We start from the raw sequence: 22120 nt of genomic DNA on the forward strand, positions 1-22120 counted from the left end.
GGGAAAATACGCGCATCGACGAACTTAGTAAGAACGACTTTCTTGTATCGTCACTACAGTAGGCCAGTGATGCCAGACTTTGGTGTAAGAAGGGTCTAGGACTAACGGAGGCGAAGTTAAGGGCAGGTTTATTAGTTCATTAGGCTGTATTTTTGTTAGCGTTTATTTATTCATTGTGTTTAGTTCAGTGTGTATTTGAGTTTTTGGTTTGAGGTTTTTGAGTTTGTGGTGGGATTAAAACATGCTTGCTGTGTTGCCATGCGTCTTCCCTCTCCATCTCTCATAACACCCGCATGCCCCCGAGATCAGTGACAAAACACATCACAATTGGCGAGCCTGCCAGGATCCGTTGCCGGATTCTATCCAGCCCAGTCACTGATACTCGGCAGTTGCAGAGATGTATTGGGAGGCGATATCGGCCACTATTCGCAAGCAGAAGCTCAGCAAGGAGCAGGGCCTCAAACTAATTGACGATGAAAGGAAACGCTGTAGAGGCCGCTCGATTATCGAACTTGCCGCAGTTACTAAAGCTTACGAGGAAAGAAAACAGCGCCTAGAGAAAGAGATAAAGATGCTACAAGAGAAAGCTCAGGCATCGGAAAGGAATGAGCGTGAGGCTGAGCTTAAGATTGAGAGTAGGCCCGCTAGTTTAGCAGAGCTGCCGGACAGCAGAAATCTGTCAGAAGACGTTGGCAGAATAGATAGCGCCTATGACGGTGTAGAGAAAGTAGCTTCAACCCAGAACGACAGGGGGTTGGTAATGAAAATGATTCCAAGGATAGCCAAGCATCAGAATCGATAAGTCAGCCAACCTCAGAGAGAAATGAGAAAGCTGGCAGATACCCGAATCACTCGAGACGCAAGACAACGAGCAAGGGTAGGAAGAAGTCGCACAGAACGCGTAAGGGCGTAGTAGAGGAAAAAGTAGATTCACCTCGGAATGACAGTGAGGTGATAATCGAAAACGATTTCAGGGATCCGACAGGCATCAGAAATGAGGAACCAGCCAAACTCCGAAAGAAATGAGAGGGAGGATAGATGCGCTAGTCGCCTAAAACGCGCAAAGCATGGAAGGTAGAAAGAAAACTCCCAGTAGATGGAAAAGGAAACAGTGTATTAAAACGCAGTTGCATGAGAAGAGGCGGACGTCAAGGAAAAGGATTAAGAGGCCAGAGTTAAGGCAGGGACATTCCAAGCCGCCAAATAAATGTGCTAGAGGAGGAAAGAGGAAGAAGCAGGTCGTACGTAGGGAAGCGTAGGAGCTCCGAAAAAGGCGGAAAATAGTACAGGTATAACTGGTAGGCTACAAGAGGACTATCATTAGGAATGCCCTCGGACACTGGAATTGTCAACTTTTACAAACGTGTGTAAATAGCAAGTTTATTCATGTAGAGTGTTTTGGGACAATGAACATTACGAAAAGATCATTGCAGTGCAGTGTGTGGTGTAAGGTGAAATGTGCGCGAAAGTGTGGTGGTGACAAGCGAGCCGCGAGCACAAGTGAAGTCCGCAAGTCTCAGAAGAAGAGTCCAGCAGGAAAATTAATGACAAGAGAAAGCAGTTTTTTGGAAAAAAATTCTTGAAGAGGGGGCCATTGTCATGAGTAAGAGGCCGGATGCGAAATAAAAGAAGACAAGGACGATGTGATCGGAGCGTTCCGAACGGCGCGAGCGCGCGAGGCGCGTGATCCGAGCTGTCATCGAGGGAGAAGCAGGGCTGAGCGAGCATTATCGACGTGGCTCCGGGCCAGGAAGGTCGCATCGCCAGCTCCGCTCTGGCGACGGGAGACTTAGGGGTCTGGCCGAGTCCGTGACGTTGGCCGTCCAAGGTGTGGCCGTCGACCTCGGCAAGTTCGAGTGAGGCTCCTGGACCGGCTGCAGCCTCTCACGGCAGGACCGGACACCCCAGAAAGGACCCCTCTTCCACGGCAGACCGGCACGTTCCATGATCCCCGGAACGCCACTTCGGCACCGGAGAAGAGAGATAGACGGAAGCAACGGGCGAGGACGTCAATAGGCCTACTCCGTCAAGCCTCCCTGCCACGTAAACAGCGACCGGGTTACCCAGGCTCCCGAGACGAGCGAGTTGAAGGGAAGGACCGACTTCTATGCAGCACCGTTTATGCGAAGATCGGCGAAACAACCACATTGAAGAGCTGACAAGTCTCCGGCCGGGAAAATACGCGCATCGACGAACTTAGTAAGAACGACTTTCTTGTATCGTCACTACAGTAGGCCAATGATGCCAGACTTTGGTGTAAGAAGGGTCTAGGACTAACGGAGGCGAAGTTAAGGGCAGGTTTATTATTTCATTAGGCTGTATTTTTGTTAGCGTTTATTTATTCATTGTGTTTTAGTTCAGTGTGTATTTGAGTTTTTGGTTTGAGGTTTTTGAGTTTGTGGTGGGTTTAAAACATGCTTGCTGTGTTGCCATGCGTCTTCCCTCTCCATCTCTCATAACACCCGCACGCCCCCGAGATCAGTGACAAAACACATCACAATATAGAATCATCTCATCGCCGATCAACGCGAACCGAGCATCCAAAAAAACTGAGGGGGTATTCCTGCAGAGCACAAGCCTTTAAAAATGCATTTTCTTTCTGCGCACTGTCACTGGTTGGAATGCTCTGTCTGCGGATTCGGTAAACTGTACAACCGTTGAATCGTTCATGACAAAACTGGGACGTTACGAAAGCTCACTTGATTTCCTTCAATTTTTTGTTCTTTTTCCTTACATCATTCCGCCACACATAACGCATGCGCACTACGTTCGAATTAATGTTTCACTTTCTTGTGCTTTTGTGCACGCTTGAACTATGTTTTCTTTTTCATTGGCGTCCATTGCATTTAGAAGTCTTTGTACTTGAAAAAGTTACTGATCCTGCTTCACCCAAAGATGTTTGTCATCGTTCACATACTTCTGTTCATTGCTTTCTTTTTCTTCTGTGTATACGCGAAAGACTTCGGAAATGTATAAGTATTAGCGTTGAAAGTTAGAATTGTTCTAAATCAACAAAATGTTAAGTTTGATGACGTAGCCTGCTCCCATACGCAAGTTCTCATGTTTTATGTCTATACTTTGCCCGCTGGGTGAAAATGCACAGTACTTTTGCTCCACTTTTACGTTTATTTGAGCGATATCGACGTTTGGAGGCATTCGAAAGGTATCGTAAAAATATTCGCATTTACGAACATTGACTATATTATTGGAAGACGAAATTGCACAGGACACTACTTAATTCGGCATTCAAAAATTTTGAATATTCGGAAACCCCGACTTGTTAGCGCCCCTGGGAACTGGCCAGCACGTGTTCTAACATGGTGGAAATGAAAAGGTCATGATGGCGGCGAACCTTCAATACTGTAGATGTAATCTATAAGATTACTGAACGCAAGCCAGCTGTTATTAAGTGCCGCATACTTATCGTTTAAAAGCGCAGTTGTCATACTATTAGGTGTTTGTGTTGTATTCTATGCGTATTACGAGATAATGAAAGTTCACGCTAACGAGAAGCGCTGTTTTCATGGTAACGAGTGGAGAGGCAGAGCCAGTGTGTACTAGGAACATGTAGTTGGCAATATTAGCTGTGTAGCTAAGTTAACAGGAGCAAGGGGGTCGAGTCAAGTCGGGCTCAACGAGCTCGACGTGACCGCGTTTGCATAAACTTGCTTCTGACGGGTCTGGAGTACAGCGGCACGCAGCGTCGAGCCAAGACATTGATGTGTTCGAACGGCACTTCCGGTTACCGCTGCTACGTGCAACAGTTTAATTTCATGGTTATAAGCACGTTGCACTGCGCAATTCTTGATTTTGTCTTGTGCTAATATCATTCGCTCTGCTGGCGCATAAAATGCTCATGTCTCACTAATCCCGCGCAAGTCTCAGCACGGGCTGGCCCGACCTGATGGCGTTTGAAGGCGCGCTGCAGAGGGGACGGGCTGGGTCAATCTGTTTACCCCCTGCAGTCGGGCTGAGCACGACCCGACGCTCGTTCATCCCGACCGGCTAGCTAGCGTTTACATGAAATCGGCTGGACTACTCCAGCCCAACAGTTCGACTCGACCCACTTTTGTCGGGTTCATGTGCACGCCCTGTCTCACTAGGCACAGCCGTCGCGTCCATGAATTCATGGCGGCGCAGCTGAGAACTGTTGTACTAGTTGCACTCGCGCATGTTCGCAAGGAAAGGACCCCGAGTGGTCTCTCTGAGGTAAAAAATGCCATTGACTAATTGCGCTGTGAATGTGTAGCAATACTGCAGTATTATATCTACTAGCTACCACTGGCTTGATTGATGTATGATTCATGTTGTTTATTGGTGCAAGGGCCAGATGTGGCCAAAGAGCGCCAAGGCGATGATAATGGCTTGTCAGTGGTACATGAATAGTGAATTATGAGGTGTGGAGAAAACATTAGATGAGGCGTGGCTGTAAAGGGGCCTACAATAGTCGCTGTAAAGTGGGTAAAATCTACATGTGATAAGGTTATGACAATGATTAATGACGTGTACTATGAAAATGGAGAATGCATTGAAAAGAGTGATACGATATTCAAGATATTTCAGATGTAGTAATTGGCAAAAGCACTACTGCCTAAACAGAGCCCTTGAACCACAAGGGCCTGGAAGCAGGTTCTATACTAAACCAGTGTCACAGCGGCATCCTCGGGAGAGAGGATGCGTTACGAATTTATTGGGCTTATACCATGTAGGACAACATCGTTCAAGAAAGCGAGGACTGCTTTGGTTTTAAAAAATCGATCTTTACCAAGAAACATGGAGGGATGAAGTGGGACACAATAGCGGTATGCAAGAGGAAAATGTTTCCTTCTCTCTGTTTCGGCTTCCCGACACTCCAGAAGGACATGGAGGATGGTCAGCCTCTCACTACATCGACCACAGGTTGGAAGCTCGTTACCAGTCAGCAGAAAATTGTCAGTACCATATGTGTGTCCTATTCTGAGACGACACAAGAAGACATCTGTTCTTCGTGTTTTGGTACTGTAGGGCCAGAAACCTGACTGTGGCTTAATTAAGTGGAGCTTATTATTTTTTCGGCGTCCCACAAGCGTTGCCAGTGGCTTCACAGTTTCGTTCGCAAAGAAGGCTTGAGATCTGTGGCAGGAATAGTAACTGTAGCATTAGTAGCTTGAGATGTAATTGATCTGGCCATTTGGTCTGCTAACACATTACCCTCGATGCATCTATGACCAGGAACCCAGCATATAGTCACATGTCTATGAGATGAATAAATATTGCACAAGTATGAGTACAGTTCAATTAAAACATAATTTTTGTGTTTTCTTAAAGACATTAGTGCTTCTACGACACTTAAGGAGTCCGTGAATATTATTGCCTTCGGTAGTTTTAATTTCTTAATGTGTTTAACAGCAGACAGTACGGCATAGGCTTCTGCAGTAAATATACTTGTATGAGGGTTCAGAACGTCTGATTCAGAGAAAGAAGGACCAACAGCCGCGTAAGATACGCTAGAATCTGACTTTGGCGCATCGGTGTAGAATTCAGAGCAAGAGTACTTCGATTGGAGTTCACGGAAATGCATTGCTATTTCAAGTTCAGGAGCGTGCTTTGTGACCTCTACAAAGGATACACCACATTCTATCACCTGCCACTCCCAGGGCGGTAATAATTTACCTGGAGGCATTAGACGATGTTCGAGAAGTCGGACATTCATTTCTTTGCTAAGTTCTCTCACACGCAGTGAGAAAGGCCGTCTCACAGAGGGTCGATTATGGAACAGTGTAGTATACACGTCAAATCGTTAACGGTTTGAGAACACGGATGTTCATGGTTAGAGTGGACTTTGAGGAAGTATGTGAAGCTGATGTATGATCTCTGCAGATGAAGTGACCATTCATTCGATTCTACATATAGGCTTTTAATAGGGCTTGTTCTGAAGGCGCCGGTGGCGAGGCGGATACCTAGATGGTGAACGGGATCTAGCATCTTTAGCGAGCTTGGGGCAGCAAAGTGATATATTACAGCACCATAATCCAGTCGCGATTTAATGAGGCTCTTGTAAAGGTTCGTTAGACATTTCCTGTCACTGCCCCATGTTGTGTGGGATAGAATCTTCATTAGGTTCATTGTTTCTAGGCATTTTGCTTTGAGATGTTTTATGTGGGGAATGAAAGTTAGCTTAAAGTCAAGTATTATGCCTAAAAACTTGTGTTCTTTATTCACAGGTATATGCTGTCTATACAGTTGTGCACAGGAATCTGGAATCAGGCCTCTCTTTCTTGTGAAAAGAACACAATAACTTTTGTGGAGGTTAACTTTAAAACCGGTTTCGTCTTCCCACTTGGACACCTTGTTCGAGCCCTGCTGTACCTGTCTCTCGCACACTGCGAGGTTACAGGACTTGAAGCCTATTTGTATGTCGTCTACGTAGACGGAATAAAAAATTGCCGGTGGTAATGAGGCACGCAGTGTGTTCATCTTAACGATAAACAGTGGGCAGCTGAGCACACCTCCCTGGGTATAGTGCCTAGAATATACTGGCTAGTGTGCCGACCGCGGCCTTTCGAGTGGCACCGTTTGCAATGAATGTCGGCGGCTGCCGCTAGGAGCGCTGCAGTGCGGGTGTGTGCCGCGGCGCCACCCGCTCTTCATAGACTGCCGTGTTTTCACATAGGGGCTGCTGCGCTTTTTGCATTTATAAAGCCGTAGGAGCACTAAATTTCTCATGTGGGAAGGTGATTTCTAATTTCGGGTTTCTTTTGACTATAAGAAGGCTTATTTACTGCTTGCTGTCTGCGTTTGAGCTTACGTACTAGCTAGCGCTGTTTCGAGTGTCGAACCTCCGGTGGTTCAATTCAGGAAAAGAAAGCACTACATTCGTTTTCTAAGACAGTTCAGCTCATTGCAACGTAGGATGTTTAAAGTGTACTTATTCGGCGACTTTTTACTAATAGACAATAAGAATGCCTAATTTATATGGACCTGTCAAACTGACTATATATACAGGGTGTTTTTTTTTCGACGTTACAGATTTTTATTTTTAAAAAGTAATGAACGAAGCGGACCTGGTGTTTTCGCAGACGAGTTCATAATCAAGGCGGACATGAGCCTCGGAAGACTAATTAGCAAAATATAATGATTACATTTCTTATTCGTGCCTTGGGGACCGTTGTTTAAATGGCAAATTAGGAGGCAGTTACATTTTCATCCACACGCATCTTTTAACGACCTGGAGAATCGCACCTAATTCGAGATATTCAAGAAGTGTGCGGCGAAGTTTGAATGACAGCATACAACAGTAGCTGCCGCGCCGACAGCCGAAGAGTTCGGTTTGCTACTTTCTCGCGCTTGGCGTCACGGTGTTTCGATCTGATACGACAGCGCGCAGTCGCCTTTTCTGCGCTCCAGCGGTTTGCCTGAATTGACTTTTGAAGTTCGATTATAAATATCTCAAATTCAGCGCGACTTCCGAGGTAAAAAAAAATAAGGTGCGTTAAAATGTGAGTGCCTTCGTATTCTCCAGTTCAACAACTGTATAAAAAAGGTCATTATTATTTTTGTTAATTTGTCTTCTGAACCTCACGTTATTAGCGGCAATGTATTTCCACCTCGCCTCGGAACTCATCTGCAAGACAACGCCATGTTCGCTGCTATTATATAGTCTCTTTATGTAAAATCTGGATTGTCTATAAAAACACCCTATATGACTTCTCTTCGATGATGCTCGTATATGTGCTTCGCATGTTCATCATCATACGTTTTACAAACTCACCATTGTATCGCATGCCGTGATGCGACTTACGTCGTGCAACAAGAGCTGCTCTTTCAGGGCAAAATATTAACTTTTGCTTCACTTGCAAGAAATTTCCTATATGGAATTATACTCCTATATTCGTTTTCGCTATAGTTTCCTGCACTTTCGCTTTTTTGCAATAGCAATTGTGTGGACACTCCAGGGGAATTTCCACCGTCGCCGTGATGTTCCGTATATAAAATCCAAGTGCGACATAATATTACGGCCACATGCCAATTATGCCTACAGGTGCGAACGAAAACTTGCGAGGGTGAGCCGAGAAGGATGGTTGCTTGATTAGTATATGAGAACTATTTTGTAGATGCAGAAAACACGTACAATGTTCCCCGTACATTGTACGTGTTTTCATAAGATCTAACAAACATTCTTCAGCGAGAACCATGTCTCTATATAGTACTGCTTCTTTGAAGCAGGCTTTAATTAAACTGCGTCGACCATAAACAAGCTGGAGCTGATAATTAAGGCAACTTTCTTGATCAAGGATTACACGTACCTCATCACAAGTTGTGCGACCTGTTTTGTCTTCTGTCATCATCACAGCACTCAGAACACTACCATTTTCCTTAAAGGTGAGAAGTAAATTACATTAAGTTATTCATTTCACCTTGTAAATAGGCGCCATAAGCTAATGATTCCACTTGCCCAGATCGCACATTTTTCCATGCGACTGGAGTAGAGATCGAGATTTCATTTCCTTTGTTTATCTTAAAGACTCCACAAGGGCGTATTGTAGTACAGATGGCGACTTTCGCTAGTGGTTTGCGGTCGTTGTGCATCATACATTATGCAATCCACCAGCACTCGCGGCTTTGAAACTACAGCGTTGGGCGCACTCTTCTGATACAGAAGCTTTGTGGTGGACACCAGATCCTTCGATCGAAGTTCTCCGATTCGGCGCTCTCAACGGCTGAGCACAACAATTCAGGAGGCCACCGAATGGGTGCACCTGTGCCACTTTGATGGAAATTATCTCGCATATATATATATATATATATAGTCTCTTAATTTTCTGCTTTCAGACAGAAGGTGAGTAGGATACTTATGGAATATCGTAGGTATCGCATTGATTTCACACGCGATTTATTGCGGCGAAGATCGTTGAAAACGCCGTTCACGATGATAGTGAACGTGCGTTCGACGAAACGGCTTTTGAAATACTTTTCACACACCACAGCAGTTGGCGTCCGCGTTTTGTCGTTTCTTTTTATCCTTCGTTCCCATTCTGCGAGCCGTACGCCATCAGATGGTGCAGTAAACACGAATACAAGCTCTTTGCTCCAGCAGTAATTACTCCAGCACAACCACGCAAAGCTTCACTGTAGCTGTGGTTTCAGCATTCTTTCACCGCCGTCACATAGTTCTCCTACTCACATACACGGGAGCAAAACAACCACAAACTCACTCAAAGCTTTTATGACGCAAGAACAAACACGCAACACCGTAATGACACTGAAAACGCAAACACAGAAATCGGCGCAACCACTGCGAAACTGCAGGCGACACGCGCAGTCGGCACCCACCTACACGGCTGCGACTTCTGCCGGCCACCTTGGCATTCATTGCAGACGGCGCCACGCTCCCCCATTGAAAAGGGAGGGTGTTCGGCACACTAGCCAATATTCTAGGCACTATACCCTGGGGTACACCAGTTTCTTGTATAAATGGACGTGACGATACATTGCCGATATTGACGCGGAAGGTGCGATTAGACAAATAGCTTTCTGTTACGTTTAGCATATTGCCATGGATGCCCATTCGCGACAAGTCTCTCAAGATTCTGTAACGCCACGTTGTGTCGTACGCCTTCTCCATATCGAGGAATACCGATAAGAAAAACTGTTTCTGTACAAATTCGTCCCGGATATTTCCTTCAATGCGCAGAAGATGATCAGTTGTGGATCGCCCATCTCTAAAGCCGCACTGATAGGGATCAAGCATTTTGTTGAGTTCAAGGAAATGTATGAATCGTCAATTAACCATTATTTCAAATAGCTTACATAGGAAACTTGTTACAGCTATCGATCGGCAACTTGCCGCCGAGGAAGGCTCTTTACCCTGCTTCAATAAAGGGATCACAATCGCTTCTTTCCATGCGGATGGAAGATATCCGGCAGTCCAAATAGTGTTGAGAAGTGCGAATAGTGTCAGTTGTGTTTCAGAGTGTACGTTCTTAATCATGTCATACATATGACTCTGTCAGGTCCCGGTGCAGAGCTCTTACATACGATCAAGGCAGCTCTGAACTCGGCAATACTGAAAGGGCGGTTATACGGTTCGTTCTGTCAGCATTTACGTACGATGGCCCACATTCTTCTATCTGTTTGTATATAAGAAATGTTTCTCAATAATGGATTGAGCTTGACGCACGCTCAAAGTGCTCCCCAAGAGAGTCTGCCTGGTCCTGCAAGGTATTCCCTTGGTCATTCACCAGAGGCAACGAATGGATTTGTTGCCCCTTTAGCTTTCTTAAGCCGTTCCATACTTTTGCCTCCTGTGTGTATGAATTTATACCCGAGAGAAACCTCATACAGCTTTCTCTCTTTGTCCGCCTTCCCTGCGATTCAATGTTTAAATTGAATGAGATTTTCTGCATTTGGCGATCTACGCAATACGCCCCATGCCTTGTTCTGCCTTTTTCGCGCCTCTCTACAATCTTCGTTCCACCAGGGAACACGCCTTTTAAGTGAACCACCATTTGTTGGTGTGATAGACTTTTCAGCAGCATCAATAATAAAAGCGGTAAAATATGCCACAGCATCATCGATACTAAAATTGCTTATAAAATCTCGTGGTAAATGCTCCCAGTCAGATGCTCCCAGTCAAATGATGCTAATTAAATGCTCCCAGTCAGATGATGCTAATTTCAATCGAGGAATATTGGGAGGGTTATCCTGCTGCGTTATTAGGTTAAAAGTTACAGGGAAATGGTCACTTCCAAAAGGATTTTTAATGACATTCCATTCAAGGTTTGGTAAAGGGAAGCAGATCCAACTGCAAGATCTATCGATGAATACGAATCGTGTTGGGCGTTGTAGTATGTCGGCTCCTGCTTATTATAGAAAGAGGCACCAGAGGCCAAAGAAAATTTTCGATGAGTCGTCCTCTCGCGTCGCATCGCGAGTACAGATGCAAAATTTCTGGAAATTTTGAGCAATCGGAAAAAAACTGTTTTTTTTTCACGTTTTTTCTGAAATTTTGAAAAAAAATGGAAAAGAACAAATTTTCTTGAGCATACGGTCAATAGTTTATTGCCAAATGTCCAAAGCCATAACTCTCGTTATGCAAATAACAGAAGTGAAAGGCTTTCTGCCTGTTCACAAACGAATGCAGGGTTTAACAAATCGAAGACAAGCCGGAAGCATCACCGCGAACGCGTTCAGTTTAATTCGTTCTCTGTGGACGGGTGCGGCTTCTTAGAATTGTTACGGCAGTTAGAACAAAGAGCACTGAACTGTCTCTTCTGTGGCTATTTCGTCGTGGCTTTGACTATAGAAACATAGATCAAGATGTCTTCCTGACTGTGAAGGTCTCCCCGACCGTGAAGTGCATCCACACGTCGGAAATTGGCCGTACCATTGCAGAATCTGCTTCCACACGGCTTGATATGCGGACTTCCGCCACAGGTTGCACAAGTGCACGAGGGAAAATCAAAATTGAACAATAACGGGCACCAAAACATGAGAAACCGCACCCGAATGACGAAGCCACTGGTGACGCTGGAGCTGACATTATGTGATATCGATGGCGAGTGGTCAGCCGTCGTTTGGTGTTTCGGTATCATGTGCGACGTTTCGATTTCGCGTTCTACGTTTCGCTTTCGCGTTCAGCGCTGGGTGTTACCTAAGTTTTATTTCTGTACGTTTCTCCCCGCGGAAATTTTGGCCACTTTTGCCAACTGCGCCGAAAAAAACGAAAACAAAAAACATGTTTTTTCCGGAATTTTCCCGTTTCTTTCCGCACTTCGCATCTCTAATCGCGAGTCTCACCACAACGTGTTGTAAAAAATGCCCATGAGTAGGTAGGGTTCCGGCAGTTGATCTATGAGGTTATAAAAATCTGTTTTGATGAGGTGATAGCTTGGGGCTATATATATAGAACAAACAGTTACCAGCTTATTGAAAAGAACTACCCCAAATGACACTGCCTCAAGGGGTGTTTGCAAGGCTACATGATGACAAGCTACAGACTTCTCTGCAACGATTACTACACCGCCGCACGAGGCGTTATCCTCGTCACGGTCTTTTCGGACGATGGCGTACTTGCGAAGAAAGTTTGTGTGTGTGTGTGTGTTTCAGATGTGCATCTTGAACAAACAGCAATTTTGGATTTGTTTATGTAGGAGTTCTTTAACGTCATCGAGGTTGTGGAGAAGGCCCCTGACATTCCAATATAGTATTCGTGTATCCATAGTGAAAGTGTTTTGTGCTGTGTGTTTAAGGGGGGAAATCTGTGTTAGCCCACAAGGCCCTTTCCGGGCCGCGTGATGCGGGGTTTGTCTTTTTTGGCGCGCTCCTCAGAGCTGCGCCGATCAGTCGGCGTCTGGGACGTCGGTGGGTTCTGTGATGTATCCACCACCTCTGCCGAGGCGCTGGATGCCCGCTCGCGGGTGTTTCGGGCTTCTCTGCACGAGCAGAGGCCCTAGGTGTCGTAGAGCCTGCAGGCACGGACGACTGCTGGCTCTTCTTCCTGGGTGGCGGAACAGCACTAGCTGATGCCGCAGTGGGGGCGGGTGGCACTACCGCCGGTCCACTTTGCGTGGTTCGAACGGCCGCCGAGAACCGTTGTGGCACTGCCCCCTGCCGTGCCACTTCGGAGAAAGTAGGCCCCACAAATGAGAGGCGTTTTCGTCCTTCTGTGAAGGAAATGTTTTCTTTTACTTTAAGTGTTATGATTTCATTTTCTTTTTTCCATGAGGGACAGGAGCGTGAATATGCCGGGTCTTCACCCTCACAGTTTGCACAGTGGGGTGGGTCGGTACAGTTGTCCGCAGGGTGGTCATGGGATGCGCACTTTGCACAGGTAGTACGGCCCCAGCAGCTCTGAGAGCCGTGACTGAATCTTTGGCACTTAAAGCAGCGTCGAGAGTTCGGAATGTACGGTCTGACATTTATTCTCATGTAACCTGTTTCGATGTTTTCAGGGAGAGTGCTTGTACAAAAGGTAAGTATAAGGTGTCTTGTAAGAATTTCCTTGTCGTCTCGCCGGATCTTGATTCGCTGCACATTCGTGACATGTTGCTCTTTCCAGTCGTCTAGGAGCTCTGTGTCAGTCAATTCCAGTAAGTCTTGATCTGATACTACCCCTCGTGTACTATTCATAGAACGATGAGGGCTTACAGAAATTTGGGTGTCACCAAACGAGACAAGTTTTGGCAGATTTTGGTGCTGAGCTTTGTCACGGACTTCGAGGAGCATGTCACCACTGGCCATTTTCGTTACTTCGTATCCAGGACCCAGATAGTCAGTCAGGCATTTAGCAACTACAAAAGGTGATACTGTTACGGTTTTGCCCGGGTATTCACTGTGAATCACGTGGAAACGTGGAAAAATTTCGGTGGTCTTATTGAAGTTGAAAGATTCATCGGTGCGCCCTCTTTTTATGAGGGGGCGATCAGGGAGTCTGGCGTATGAGGAAGCCATACAAATTAGAGTGATTTCGGCAGCGGTGCCAGGCGCCTACCGTGGAGCCCAATAAGGGAACGTGACAGGTTGTTATAAACAAGACCTGCCAACGCCAGCTGTACACAACCACTATACCAAATATGATATAACCAAGGTTGGCTATCTCACACAAGGTTAACCCTAGCTGCCTGGAGGATCAGATATTCAGAAGTGAGGAGACAGGAAAGATTGAAAGTGAGAGATAAAGACGAAGACTGCAGAGGAGGATAGGAAAAGACAACTATCGATTTACCCCGGGTGGGTCAGTCCGGGGGGGGGGGGGCGTCTACGTGTAGCAGAGGCCAAAGAGGTGTGTTGCCTCCGCCGAGGGGCCGTAAAGATCCAAACACCCGGCATCGACTCAACCCCCAGGATCCTCTTTTCCCCGGACACGGCTAAGCCGCGGAAGGCTACACGCGAGAGGTTCCAGCCCTCGTGTGCTCGGGTACGTGGTGTCGCAACACACCAAACGCCTGCTGACGCAGACGCCCCTGCGGGGAGCTACCACTGGTTTATCCTATCGCTTAGCTTGACTTGGCTGAAAAAAAAAGCCTGGCGGATACAGCCACCAAAAGCATAGCCTTCGAAATCGGTTTCTGTCACTTAAGCGGAAGCCATCGCAGGGGCGTAGCTTTCGACACCACCTCTTATTGCAGAAGTAATGCAATACTTCAAAAAGTATGAACCACAGGTACATCAGCTTGATAAAGAAAGTATTTTGTTACAGCTAGGGCTGGACTTGCAGCTGCCTCCCACCATTGCCTACGTATAATCGCTGTCACGCTCACCTATCCCTTTTCAGGCATGTTTATTCAGCGTGGCTAAATCCTCAACGCATATCGGTATATTCGAATAAAAATGTTTCATGACACTTTTGTTTCGGCGTTACCGCTGTATGGTTGGAAGCTAAGACGGGGAAGCTTTCCTTGCGCTAAAGAAACGGATAGCACAAAATTCGTTTATCAGTCCCATTAAGAGGAACTGATCGGCTAGTTCACAATAATGACTTAGTAGCAATGCACTTGATAAGAACAAGGACACAGAAAAAGTGGTGGCACACACAAAGCGTACACTTTTTTCAGTGCTTCATTTTGTTGTGTACGTGTTTTTTACGAGTGCGCTGCTTGTAGCTCAGTTATATTTAGATGCATTGTGGGAACTGTTAGCAGAAATACGTGGAAATTGTTAACGTGTGTCACCTAATTAACGGCTATATGACAATAACTCAACCTTCGTTATTGGGCTGTGTAAAAGCGCTATTAAAACTCTCACTAGGTTTTCCCCTGCCACGAAAAAACTAAAGGTGGTAGCAATTCTATCTTTGGAAAAATAGCGGGCTATGCTGTGGTTAATATGCAACTAATAGTTCACATGTGTATTTTGCGAACCACACAGGAAGTTTGCTCAACGTGATGGAAGCACTGAACGTGCCACAAGGTTTGCATTTAGGGCGAAATGAGGGGAATATGAAGCGTGATGCGTGGTTGTAGTTTCGAGAGCGTGAGTTAATTACAGCTTTTGCAACAAACTCCTTATGCAAGTGCTCAAAGGTGCTGTGTGGTCGTTATCAGCAATGTTTCCGAATGTCCTGAGAGAAAATAACGTACCACCGAGTTTACAGTTGGTGAAAACAGAAGGGGGGGAGGGGCATGTTTACTGTAATGTGCAGAGAAACGTTAGTGTTTCTGACATAATTATGAGCTTTCGAAATAAAAACTCTACCCAAGCTTTCTCCATAATGTAATTAGTTCTTCCCCGGTGTCTTGGGTGGGGATTTAAATGATCGTTTAACTCGTTTCTATGTTCTGAAAATAAGCGGAATGTTCATGGGTAATGTGTAGGCAAAGTACATAGTACGTGTGTTAATTGCAGCCTGTGCAGTATACGTACCTAAGCACCCCAGAACGTTATAGGTGTGTTTTCCGAATAGAGCACAATTTAGCCCACTGTACAGAGAGAACGGCAGTTGCCACCAAGATTTAACTTTGTGAAAGTGGGGGAACGTTAAGGCCAACGACAATGCGAAGAGAAATTTGGTTTGTTAAATTATAGATATTGGAAAAATTGCTTCAGCAGATGCTTGAAAGTGTGAGTATAGGTCGTTACTCGTTGTACCTCAGTGCCACATTTAGTTCACAAGTTCGCATTCAGTGGAAATTGGCGCCAAAAGAAGCGTGATGTATGAAAATAACTTTTGACGTTTGTTGTCTAATTGCAATTATACCAAATAAGTACGAAATACTTGATCAACGCCTGCGTATAATCATTCAGTCCGTATATATACAGGGTAAGCAAAGTTATACGTTGAGCGGGCCTTTTTTTACAGCGGAGCTGTTTAAGCTCTGGGTTAGGCCGCGTAATGCGAACAAAAAACTGCGCCTGGAGATGACGTCACCACGCGTTGCCGAGCAACCACCTCGCAGAGCGGCGTGTGCTTCGCCGCCTCTCCCTCCAGCCACGCCCAGGCAAGCGAGGAGGCGCAGCTTGGTGGGACTTCACCGAGTAGAGAAAGCTCGGAGCCGCCGCGACGGCTGCAGAACTCTCGTAGACTCGGTGTCGTGCACTTGTTGCTTTCACATTGGACGTTAAGGACAGGGAAGGAGAGCATGCGCGCGGCGCGCGCTATGCTCGGGAGAGAGAAAGAGAAAATGAAAGCGAGAGAGAGAGAGAAAAAAATGTAGCAGCACCAACGAGGCAACGCACAGAGCTTCTGCCGACGCCGTCCACGTCGGTGTCCGTGACTGCAGCCGGCGGGCTGCAGTCACGGGCCACGGGTCACAGACTAAGCCACCAGCGTCGCTGTTTGCCCCGTCTTCGCACCACTTAATGTGAAGCTGCCCCTAATTTTTAATTAGGCGCTGAGATATACGTGAAGACCACCTCTACACTAGGCTAATGTGACGAGGGGTACACAAAGTGCGGTGATAATTATGGCTGTTAGCAGTGCAATTAAAAAATTGAATAATTGACTTTTACTGGCTGCACTTAGCAGGCACGTTTGTATTGAATAGTTAGAGGCAGTCCTGCTTCTACAGAGTTCCACTTGGCAGAACTCTTCCAGCGTATCCGTGCTTTGAGATATCGAACTGCGAAGTTTAATTGCCGTTCGCAGATTATGCATGCAAGAGAATTACTTCCGGCGCAAAGCACCTTTTTGGTACGACATTTAGTCTGACAACGGGGAGGAGGCATAGGCAAAAATGATAACTGCCCCCCTTTCACTCTCGGCTGGCGTAATCGCAAAGGGCAGAAGTGGGAACCGTTATCAAAGCATGGAACTGCGCAGCCTGTAATGATGGCAGCTTCTGTTATACCGAGATAAGGAAGGAGCTTTGCGCTGGTCGACACTGTCTTGCATGCGTAATCATGCGAACGGCAATTGAACTCCGCAGTTTGATATCTCAAATCACGGATACGCTTGAAGAATTCTGCCAAATTTAACTCTGTAGAAACACGACTGCCTATATCTTTTCAATACAAACGGTGCCTGCTTACTGCAGACAGTCAAAAGCTAATTACTCAATTTTTGTGTGAATTTCACTGCTAACAGCGATAATTATCATCTCACTTTGTGCTCCCTCACCACATAACCGTACTGCAGTGGTGGTCTTCACGTACGTCTCAACGTCCAATTTAAAAAAAAAATTGGCAACTTAATTTTAATCACCGTGTATATTACCGGAACTGACCCGCGCACCCTGAGCTTTGCTTACACATCTTCCCCCCTTATTTTCACGAAATCATAACAAGCCCCTTGTTCAGTTCGCGGAGGTCATCAGGTAAACATATTGTTGCGTGTAACTGATGCCCAAGGCTATTTACAATTTATTTACAGGGAAGCTAACGGAGGCCAAAATGGTTACGCTATATCAAGCGGGAACACGTCGTCTTCCTTCTCCTCAGTACAGCCACACTGTGGCGGCTGTTCCGTATCATCACCCCCGGCAGTAGAAGCACCGTCCCGGTGCTTAAGCTACACATCCGCGGTGACAGGTGTGTGGTATGGCTTTAGTCTCGCCACGTGAACGACGTCATTTGCTGCTGACGACGATGCTGAGATGTCGGCGGGGATGATCTCATACGTGACATCGGTCACTTGTCGCACCACACGGTATGGGCCAGTGCAGCGCGAGAGCAGTTTTTCAGAAAGGCCCACACGGTGGATTGGTGACCAGAGAAGCACCAGAGGACCAAGAGAAAAATTCACGTCGCGATGGTGGCAATTATAGAGGCGCCTCTGATGCTCCCATGAGACCTCGAGAAGTGTGCGGGCGAGCTGTCGTGCGTGGTCGGCGTGTGCGATCGCGTCGCCGGCGTATTCAGTGGCTGAACGTGGGGGCGAGGACAGCAAAGTGACCAAGGGCAAGGCGGCTTCTCGGCCATATAGGAGATAGAATGGTGAATAGCCGGCGGTGTCGTGACGCGATGAATTACACACGAACGTCACATATGGTAAATGAAGATCCCACTCATGGTGGTCGGCCGCAACGCACTTCGAAAGCATGTCGGTGATGGTCCGGTTGAGGCGCTCCCTGAGGCCGTTGGTCTGTACCCAGTGAACCATTAATGTACCATAGATGTCCATAGAACATCATGTTTGAGACATTGCACACATCCTATAGATATCTATATTTATCCAAACAACATTACAAATACGTACCATGGATAATCTAAGTCCCATCCAGATCACGTTGCTCTAACGTTGAAAGGATGTCGCAGCTGGACATAAGTAACCTCTAATAGATGTTCTTTTTGGGGATGCAGGAGGTCCATAGAACATCTAGTGGATATTTCCTGCTGACGCTATACTGAGCTGCATACCTGCGAGTGCCACAGCAGATGTACTATTGAATACAAATGAAATGGGAACAGCAGTGTGTGTGGCCAAAACGTAACTAAAAGCATAGTCTGCGGCGTCGGCCAGCGATCATTTTACACGCATGTGGTTACATGTACAACCACATGTACCACATGTACATGCATGTGGTTTCGATGCGGAGTGCGGGGCTGCTTGTCCTAGTGCGTATTACGTCACTTGTATTTTGTTTGAAGCTTGTATTCTCACCCCACTATTGCAGTGCCATTCCTATCTGTGATTACTTTTAAGGTGGCTAGCACTGTTGTTGCGCATCCAATGCAATACATTTTTCGTGCTATTCAAATTACGATTAGACACTGTCAGCTTTGATGGTGGTAACAAAAGCAAAGCAATGCACGTTAGCAAGCTGGGTAGCATGCCAGCTATATCACACTACAGATGTAGCGATGGTGCTAGTCACCATAACACTGTACTGCCAGGTGGGTATGGCACTGTCGAGGAGAGATGAGAAAACAACTTTCGGACAAAATACGGGTGACGTTTATCGCAATAGGGCGAGCAGCGCTGCACTCTGCCTCGAGAACTACATCCCCACGCACGTGCACAACGACTGGCCGACGACATGCACAGTATACCTTTAGTTATGCTTCGGCCACACACTTCGCTGTTCGCATTTAATTTGTCCTCGATGGTACATCTGCTGAGGCACACTAATGGTACAGTTACCCCCATTGTCGGCGTGTAGCTGGTGACTTTGCTTGAAATGTTTTGTTAACGTGTAAATGTGTGAATGTGAAAATATAAACTGCAACACTTAAGGTGAAATCCTTAGATGGCTCAATGGTCGAAAAATCCGATGTCCAGCGTTGCAGCACCAAAATTTAATGGCACCAAAATTGGGGATTGAACCTTCGACCTTTGGTGTTAATTAGGTCGAAGCAAATTAAGACATAGTTCATTAAGATAGAGTTAATTGAGGCACTCTAACCCACGGCCTTTGTTGGGAGTCAAAAGCACTTGGAGAGATGGGCGAATCGGCCACATCTCCAAATTATCTCCAAGTTGGATTCCAATTGACATGGTGAAGGTAGAGTCGAACCCACTACCTTGGGTGTTCATTAGAGCGAAGTTACTTAAGGCAAGTTAATTAGGGCAGAGTTAATTAAGGCACTCGAACACTCGACCTTTGGTGGAAGTCAAACCCACGACTTTTGGTGTTAATTAAGGCAAAGTTAATTAAAATACAATTAAGGCACTCAAACCCTCGACCTTTCGTGGGAGTAGAGCCCGCAACCATTGGTGTTAATTATGACGAAGTTAATTAAGGCACTCGAGCCCACAACTTTGGTAGGAGAAAACAATAGTAGTAACAACGCACGCGAATGAGAATGACAAATAATTTAATTAATGCTTCGTGAGTGCGCAGGCTTCTGCCTTCATCCTCTTCAGTGTTCGCTAAAGTGACTGTCAACTTTTATATATAGTTCTAGCGCTCACCAAAATGCGAAAACTGTGCTAACAAAACCGTAAATCCGCATTTTGATCATCATGCATCATTACAAATCCTGCAATGGATAAATGAAAAATAGTGAGTTCAGTAAGCACTAGGTAAAGCACACCAGTGAAACTCACAATGTCATACCAATGTTACTTTTTTATTTATACAACTCATAAAGCTTTATTACAAAAATGATCGGCCCCCAGCCACGCACATGTATGAAATTATTCATTACATGTTCTCGCTGTATACAAACAGGTTAAACGCGGATCTATAATAAAAAAAAAAAAATAAATAAAAAAACGTAATCAAAAACAGATTTTTGAAAATTAAACTTCATTAAAACACAAGTAACGAGTAGGCACAAAATGACTAGTAGGCACAGTGCCACAATTATAATTAAAAAGAATAAAACTGATTAGTAAGAGGTAGTATAACATACTAATTAATGACCAAACGCGCATGGCCTGCTTGCCAGCACTTGCTTCTGGGGCCACCGGATTCAAGATAGAAAGCCAGTACTTTCTAGCTGCATTGAAAAATATATGGTGAAATAAATTCCACGCAAGCAGAATCCAGAGATGGAATGTTCATCTTGATAGGCAACTTGGTCAGGCAGCTTCTCAGATCACAAAAGTGCCAATAACATAATGCTGCCAGACACTTAGAGATAGTAGGCATTGCAAATGAGAAATATCCCTGACACTTGAAGAGGAACGCAGGAAACCAAGCGATACAAACATGTGAGAAAATTAACCATCAAAACATTGCCTCCCGAGTATTCCCGTAAGCGCTCCGCAAGGCGAACAAACGTACCACAAATAGCAGTCAGAAGCACAGCTCGAAATTTCAGCACGCAACTGTACAGTTCTGCCTAGTATACACGTACTTGGGCCATGGTCAACCGCACAAAAGTCGAAAAGACACAAATAAAGCACACGCTGCTCACGCCCGGAACATTGCTGCGCACTTGCATCGAGGCGCGTGTTGCTGAATTGATATCAGTGGCGATGCGAAGTCAGAGCTATTGCGAGTTCAAGCTGGTTCAAGCTTCTTTCTTTCTTTATAAATTGTCGTATTACATCAGCAAGTTAAAGGTTACGTATTTTCAACAGTGTACTAATAGATATAACTGAAAAATAAAGCATCTTTGTATGAGAAAGAAAATGACGTAACCGAGACCGAAAGCATAGCGAAAAAATGGCGAAAGTATTGGCTTTTGCGCGCGGTGTCCGGCAGCAACGTTACTAGACCTCCAACAGTGCGAGCAAAGGTCGTGCTAAATTTCAAAATAATTAATTAAATGCTTTTGCTCTCCTAGCTTCCCATTGTTATGCATTAGAGACAATTTGCTTGTATTTCTGCGGCATAGTGCGTGCATCTACTCATAACGCACTATGTACGATCAATGCACGAGAGCTTTGAATGTGCAAGAGATGTCCAAATCATAAGGACATTCGACGTCCTCTGGATGACCTTTGACTGCCACGTACCAGTCGAACGTACGATAGATGTAAACTGGACGTCGTTAAATGTCTTGGATATTTGGTCTTTTGTGGTACATCCAATGGATATTTGTGGTTCACTGGGTAGGTGGTAGGAAATGCTGAACTTGTGCTTTGTCGAGCAGGAGCGGAGGATGTCTTCGCCGACTGCCGAGAGAAAGCTACGGCCGCGGTCAGTGAGTAATTGGCATGGAGCACCTTGCACTAAAATGATGTCGTAGAGACGAAAGTCAGCGACGTCAGTAGCACAACTTGTCGGGAGGGCTCTGGTGATTGCGTACCGCGTAGCGTAATCAATAGCGACGGCGACCCATTTATTTCCGGAGCTCGAGAGAGGAAATAGTCCAAGGAGGTCCAGACGAACACGGAAAAAGGGTTCGGGTGTGTCGGGGTGGATGTCGATTGGCTGGAGACATCCAGCTGGAAGTGTGGGGGGCTTTTTCCGGCGCTGACAGGGCTCACAAGCGACAACGTAGCCCCGCACGGAGCGGGCGAGACCCGGCAAAAGAAGCGACGGCGTATACGGTCATATGTACGCGAGACGCCCAAGTGCCCAGCCAAGGGAGTTTCGTGAAGTTGGCGGAGGACAGTCGAATGCAGGTGTGATGGAATGACAAGCAGAAGGTCCGGGCAGTGGGGATCGAAATTGCGGCGGTACAATTTTCCCTCCTTGTGGAGAAACATCCGGAGAGGCTTCACAAGGCGTTGACTCCAGACGGTCGGTGAGGAGTCGTAACGAAGTATCGTGGCGTTGCTCGTTGCCAATTTGAAGCAACTGGGACACAGAGAAAACGGAAGTGATGGCGTCCGCATCAGTCGGTTCGCCGACGGGGTAGCGGGACAAAC

General features: G+C 46.0%; 1 protein-coding gene and 1 long non-coding RNA gene across 3 annotated transcripts in view; both read right to left on the bottom strand.

Annotated features, from left to right (window-relative positions):
- LOC125942980 (membrane metallo-endopeptidase-like 1) overlaps nt 1–22120 on the bottom strand; it is a 185834-nt gene that overhangs the window by 23816 nt on the left and 139898 nt on the right. The gene's annotated exons all lie outside the window — the stretch shown is intronic.
- Nucleotides 19908–21374, bottom strand: LOC125942984 (uncharacterized). Its single transcript, XR_007465460.1, has 2 exons — nt 20586–21374; nt 19908–20298 (listed from the first exon to the last, which is right to left on the bottom strand). It is a non-coding gene; the product is annotated as an uncharacterized LOC125942984 (long non-coding RNA).

Source organism: Dermacentor silvarum, chromosome 2 (assembly GCF_013339745.2).
Source record: "Dermacentor silvarum isolate Dsil-2018 chromosome 2, BIME_Dsil_1.4, whole genome shotgun sequence".
NCBI classification, from domain to species: domain Eukaryota; kingdom Metazoa; phylum Arthropoda; class Arachnida; order Ixodida; family Ixodidae; genus Dermacentor; species Dermacentor silvarum.